Raw genomic sequence first — 6,276 nt, forward strand, 5'->3', positions numbered from 1 at the left:
GGAACACATGGTTATGATGGTCTGAATAATACTTAAATAAATTAAATAGCAAAAGTAACAGAAATAATGAAAGCAAGGGGGTTCATGATTTTCTTTGTTTTGCAGTAGATGATCTATCTCTCCAATCCTAAGCTCTCCTCTTTCAATGGTGGCTTCTAGCCTCCTCCAAATTAGGTCTCAAAGGTCTCTAGGCAAGTCTGCCTCTAAAACAATACAAAACCCTAATAAATAGCCTAACAGGTGGCCATGGACTAATGTTGTAATTATTGAGACTTTTGTGAAACTTGAAATCTTCTAATTTGTCATTAACTCTCGGATAGCTTCATAATCGATCGATACGAGGGAATTGACATCGATCGATATTTGGTGGTGACTATCAGTCGATATTGAGCTGCGACCGTCGACCATCTCTTGCTTCCAGCGAAGCTCAAAAGATCTCTAAATAGCTCCAAATACATCATTTTCTTGCAAATAGTATCTGGAACTGTAAATATTCTAAATAGACTCTATATAATAATAAATGTATCTTAAAACACTTATAAACCATGGCTAATATTAGGTAAAATCCATGGTCTATCAACTCCCTCAGACTTACCATTTTGTTTGTCCTCAAGTAAAACAAACATGCAGTCTCTCTGAAAGAGGTTCTTAAAACAGCAGGGACTCACATGATTTAAAACTTAGGGATTTCAGTCCCCTGTTCACCTATAATTTGGTTATTTGCCTTGCTTAGTTGACCTTTAGGTTTTCCTAGGACTACTCTTTCATTAGCATCATTTGTAAGAGAATACTTACATGCTTCCGGCGGGGTGTTGTCGATCGATGTTTGATGTGCGTCGTCGACCGATATTCCTGTTGACTTGTCGATCGATATTGCTTTCACTCTGTCGATCAATATGCCTATCTCTTCGTCGATCAATGTCTGGCCGAAATCCATGTTTTCCATCTTGCAGCTCCTGTGTCAGCAGGAAAAGAGAGAAATTTTTTAGCAAATTTAGTAACAAAATCTAGATTAAATTCTAAACGTAATCTAATGGTAATAAGAAAGAGTCCCCGGCAACGGCGCCAAGAAAGAGTCCCCGGCAACGGCGCCAAATTTTATATTACTCAAATTACCCTAAAGAGTGAATTACTCTCTCAAATAAGAGGTTCAGATGTAGTACTTAGGGATCAAATCCACAGAGACTCTAGGATTACTCAATAGATTATGGTTTAAAACTAAATCTAAATTGAATGGTTTATGGGTTTTAAAGCAGTAAATTGGTTGGGGAGCAAGTTTATTGCTCGATTGATTGTTTTGAGTTTGTTTACAGTTGGTTGAAGTAGCTAGATTCAGGTATATTCTCAGGTATGATAAATAATACTTAATTTGGGAAATTAGGAGTTTATTAATATTAATTGTTCTTGAATTCAAACTAAGGTATAATCTTTTTGATTTTCAAATCTGGATCTCGGACCCCAACTCTCGTTATTTTGGTCGCGAGAAAGTGTCGATCGATAATTCTTTGTGAATATCGATCGATACACCTTTAAAAATATCGATCGACAGGGCTATCGCTGTGTCGATCGATACTTCTTCCAGAAAGCTTTACGAGCGGGTTTGATTTGTATTCTCTAACTCACTAGACCAACTCTCGTCTGAATCTAGTCAGTTAGATCATTCTAGTTATTTTCAGGTATTAAGTCAAGCAAGGTATTGAGTCAAGCAATGGCTTGATCCCAATTAATCCTAGGATCTAAGTTTAAAGGGTGATCAATCCTAAACTTAGCTTTATTGCATAACTAGATGATTGAACTATATTTCTAAACATCCTAGCAATTGTTGTGTCAGTATTACATTTATCAACCTATTTGAGAAACCTAAATCTAACAGTAAAGACTACTCAGACATATTCACGGAACACATGGTTATGATGGTCTGAATAATACTTAAATAAATTAAATAGCAAAAGTAACAGAAATAATGAAAGCAAGGGGGTTCAAGATCTTCTTTGTTTTGCAGTAGATGATATATCTCTCCAATCATCAGCTCTCCTCTTTCAATGATGGCTTTTTGTTTCCTCCAAACTAGGTCTCAAAGGTCTCTAGGCAAGTCTGCCTCTAAAAAATACAAAACCCTAATAAATAGCCTAACAGGCGGCCAGGGACTAATGATGTAATTATTGAGATTTTTGTGAAACTTGAAATCTTCTAATTTGTCATTAACTCTCGGATGGCTTCATAATCGATCGATACGAGGGACTTGACATCGATCGATATTTGGTGGTGACTATCGGTCGATATTGAGATGCGACCGTCGACCATCTCTTGCTTCCAGCGAAGCTCAAAAGATCTCTAAATAGCTCCAAATACATCATTTCCTTGCAAATAGTACATAGACCTATAAATACTCTAAATAGACTCTATATAATAATAAATGTATTTTAAAACACTTATAAACCAAGACTAATAGTAGGTAAAATACATGGTCTATCAGAAAAGATAAGGAGTCATTTTTTATGACAAATTTATATCCCATATGTAAATATTTTGAATTTGGATATTTATTAGCATATTTTCTAAGTAGAGGTAGGTGTTTTCTCAGTCCATGTTAGTTTAGATATGAATAAAGGATCATATACGGAGATACTCTTCCTCATAAATAAAAGAGAATATAGGCCCAATATACCACTTTGGGTTTGAAACTAAGGATCTACCCTCGAACCAAAAAAACCCTCGGCCACTTTGTACCTTTGTGTTGCATTTGACTATTATGCCCCTAAAGTGAGGACACGCAAGTGAGATTAGGGTTAGCAGCTGTCTTCAGCGAGATCTCTCCGAGTACGGTTGGATTCGGCGTGATATCTTCGAGTACATTTTTAGCTTCCTGTTTCCGACTTAGGTCTGCACCTATCTATTTCCCAGCCACTCGTCATGGTTGTGAAGCGTGTGAGGTCCAAATCTGAATCTTCGGAAAATCGGTGAAAAGATTTGATTGTAACAGAGAAAGGCGGGATGTAAGGGTTATCCGCAAACGTTTAGGGTTCTCGATTGGCTATTTAAAGCAACCCCTCAGAGACATAAATGTCAACTTGCTCTGGTAGAGAGAGAACGAGAACTGTTAAAGAGAGTATCAGAAAGTTGGAAATATCCTTTTACAGTAGTCGTTATCTCTTCGATTAAGGTTTGCGCTTTTCCTTTTGTCTTTAGGAATTAAAGTTGTTTTGGATCTTTGCAGCCCCAATCTTTTATGTCAGGCTTTTGTTTAACAGTTTACTTTTTTAAGGAATGTACCCTTCACTAAAGTTAATGTTATCTTTTGCAGTTAACGCATTTAAGATGGGTCAGCTTGTTAAGCTGGTCGTCGGTGTGTGGGAGCAAGTTAGCACTGTTGGTTGGCTGTTCTTGGAAGATCCAACAGAGAGGAACTATGATGTTATGGTTCATGAGAACCAGACATATGCATCTTTGATGGATCTTGTGCGCACACGTTACAGTGTTGACGCACACACAGCAGTGGCTCTAACCTACGAGTTCCCCAAATGGATGAAGGTTTCTGGAGATGGCTCAACACCTCCAGGTGACGTAAAAGAAGATGGTGATGTGGATTTGTTCATGTTGATCAGACTTGAACTGCCTGATCTAAGGCTAATGGTGACAATTTGGAATGATATTGTTGCACGGTATCTTTTCCAGAATAGGGACAACTATACTGTTATCGGCAGCTCAATGGGAAGTGTGCCTCCTAGTACGTTCCGTTGTCAGGGTTATAATGCTGGTAATCACATATCCTCCACGCCGTTGCACGATTTGCACGGACCCTTACATGATAGTGCTGCTTATTGGGAGGGAATGCTTGCACAAGGATGGCAGTCATCAAACCAGCAGCTCCTGTTGGATATTTGCACTGACGATGAGTATGCATATTTGCCAAAGAACAACTTATCTATGAACAAACGAGCTCATGTAACCTCTGTGGATAGTAGTGAAGGAACACAATCTTCGACTGACTCTTCTACAGCTCCATCCGGTGTTGTTCCAACCCACTGTACTGGTGGTATCCTAGGACTTGCTGAAGACAATCTTCCGCCAGTCAATCGCCCCAGTATGGCACTAACCATAGGTGAGTGCTAAGTTTTTACTTTAACCGTTAATAATCTAGAAACATGTGCTGGACCTGACATAGCAACTACGACCGTAGTTGATCCGCAACCACGGAAGTCGACAATACTGGAATATCTTACGAAGGGGAAGGGGAAAGTATCTGATGCAGTCCATGTTGGCCAGAAAAGGGAAAGACCCCGCATCGACCATAGGGGCTGTCGTCCAAACCCCAACTTCCCGGACCCCCTTCTGGAAGAGGACTCCACGGATGAAGGTATTATTTAACTATTATACTTGGTGTATAAGCACTTTAGTTAGATGTTACTAAAGTTGGGTAAATGATATTTCTCGTTTGAATCAGGCTCGCAGGATGAGGGGACCAGACTTCTGTATGTCGGTCAGCTATTCATGGATCGGTCGGCATTCAAGACCCACATGTCCCTCTATGCCTTGGCTAAGAAATTTAGGTTTCTCTGTAGACGATCTGAGCCTGGCAAAATGGTTCTGGAATGTAAGGGTGTTGAGTGCCCCTGGAGGGTTTCTGCTGCAAAGTTGCCCGGATGTCCGAGGTTTCAAATTAAGAGGTTGAACGAGGAGCACACTTGTACTGTGGATGAGCGTAGGGATTTCACGAGACATGCAACATCAAATCTCATTGGAGAGATGGTGAGGAGCAAATATGATGGGGTGGGTTCAGGACCTAAACCGGGGTCTCTTAGGGAATTTATGCGCACGGACCATCAAGTCCCCATCACCTACTGGTAATCACTGAGTTCATCTCGCTTAGCTATTGGTTAATGAAGCAGTCAGATGGAGTTGACACATTTCCCATAACGCAAATTGTTACAAATATTTTGTACTAGATATATATGATATGGTAGCGTCCAACTCCGTAAATAATTGATAACATCTATGGTTAGCTGCTAAAGTCAATGTGGATACGCTAATATAATAACAGGGTAGATATAGCTGCTAACATTTACGGGTAATTGTTAACATGGATTATTAGCTTTAAGCTTAAGATGTACCTTCGGAGGCATCTGCTGCGTCCGCTCAACAATAATGGCTAGGTCTTCTGTCGTTATGGTCATGTCATTAGCAACAGTGAAGGCCCTGGTAGGCAGTTGTTGAAATGGTCATTGAATTGAAAATCAGAAAATGGCAAAAAATTGGGGTTGTTAGGGTATCTCACTTATTACGTCCTGCTCTCTCTCTCTCTCTCATTGAAGAGTACACTTCGTCAATATTATCCTCATTATGCGCTGCATTATCCTCGGGCCTGAAGGTTTTAATCTTTGGGTCACACTGGTAGTCGTTGAAGATGGGAGGGAGAGTCCGTGTCCTTTTGCTCTTTCTTGTGTCGCACGCTTCTTGAATAGTAATCTGCGGCGGAATGTTGGACTCGCGTCGAGCATCGTCCTGCGAGAGGCCGAGTGAGAACGACGGTATTTCGATCAGAGAGAAAAGGAAATCAATCTGACAAATATTTATTAAAATAAAACATCATAAAAGACAGTAAGTAATGGAGCAACTAATTTTATCGTTAACGACTAATACAGTTATTATCAGTGTACCTCATCCTCATGGTAGCTCTCTTCTTCATCCACTGTTGCCAATGACATATGTGGTGTGGAGTTCTTCGGCGCTTGGTTAAGGGTTTCATCTGTGACTGCCAATATCTTGTGTGCGGTGATACAATCACCTAGATTAACGTTTTCCGGGTTGAAGCTAGGTAGAGGCTGGTCTTTGACAGACGACTTCTGACAAATAATTAGGAAACAAAATGATCAGTTGCGTTTAACATTCCTCCTATGGCAGCTGTGTAATCCTACGTTAAACAGATATGTATAACATACCTCTGGGTGGTTTGGGAAGCCCTCAACGTCAGATATCACACTGCTTATGAGGTCGTCGACGTTGGTATGGCATCCATTATTGGCAGAGGGTTGTGTTGGGGAGGATGTTTGGACATTGGGTAAAACACCCATCGTCTCACCGCTTGGAAAATTAAATTTTTGGGCAGGATCCGGGCCAGTGGATTTAGCAGCCGGTGGGTTATCGCCAACGCCTTGACCTCCAACGACAATATCTTCACGAAACACGGAGTATGGTTTTCGCAGCACATCAATAATACCCTGCATCACTGCTCCCTGCATTTTCTGAATTTCCGCTTGAATGACCTTGACCAGGTTC

Source organism: Brassica oleracea, chromosome C4 (genome assembly GCF_000695525.1).
Source record: "Brassica oleracea var. oleracea cultivar TO1000 chromosome C4, BOL, whole genome shotgun sequence".
NCBI classification, from domain to species: Eukaryota; Viridiplantae; Streptophyta; class Magnoliopsida; order Brassicales; family Brassicaceae; genus Brassica; species Brassica oleracea.